Consider the following 1,025-nt stretch of genomic DNA (forward strand, 5'->3'; position numbering starts at 1 on the left):
GGATAGCTTTATGGCAAATGCACAACTTTAAGGTTCGTTTTTAACTCTGTATTCACAGCTCAGGATATTCCGCAGTGTCTCAGTGTGACCTAGAAAGGTTTCCCTTTGAAGTGAGAAATTTGGTTTGCAAACTACATAAACCTGTGATACTGCAGCAGGCGATAGCAGAGCCGCATAATCCCTGGGAAAATGTTGACTTTTTATTGACTCCTGATTGTTTTGTAGAAGAAAACGCTTTGCTTTAATACAGTGTTAATCCAGATAAACAAATAGTCAGGGTGACTGATGCCCAGTTGTCCAGTATGTGGTTATTGGCAACAAAAGCAGATATGAACTGTTCCATGTCCACAGTTAATTCCTACTTTTCCCCCCATACCAGAATGGAAAAATAGCTATATTTACAACACAACTAAATTAAATCTAAAGCTTAAACTTCACATACAGTGTTAGTGGGAATTTTACATAAGCATATATCTGTAATAAAGATGAGCATTGGATTCAATTCTTACTGAGTATTTTTGCCAAGTTTCTTGTGCAAGTATACACTTGAAATAAGGCAAACCTGACTTACAACCTTTCAGCAAGAATTGAAGCTTGTTTTAAATAAGTAATTCCTTACTATGGATGATAGATTATTATTCATCTGTCATGTTAAGAGTAAAAAAACACTTGCCACTTTAACTTTTTGTTATCAATATTAAAAAAGTATTAGTACCGTCTCTGGTTGGTGATTAAAACTTTAGTCCATGAAGTGCAACAGTCCTTAAAAACAACCATACTTGTTCGCGCCTTGTTTTTTTGTTTTTTTTCAATCATCTTGCTACTTTTCAGCCATATTTCCTGTAGCACATCAGTAATTTTTGGTTGACAAGTCGACATTGCTCCACCATTTGGTTGGAGCTTGTCGACTGTTTATATTTCTAAATAAAGCCGCTTAAAGTACATTTTACCTCCCTAGCCAGACTCTGTGTGGACCGTTTCTCTCATAGACATAGTATAAGAGTAGACCCCGCATTGGCCGCTCC

Source organism: Poecilia latipinna, unplaced genomic scaffold (assembly GCF_001443285.1).
Source record: "Poecilia latipinna isolate Pla-1442-1.1 unplaced genomic scaffold, P_latipinna-1.0 Scaffold447, whole genome shotgun sequence".
Taxonomy (NCBI): domain Eukaryota; kingdom Metazoa; phylum Chordata; class Actinopteri; order Cyprinodontiformes; family Poeciliidae; genus Poecilia; species Poecilia latipinna.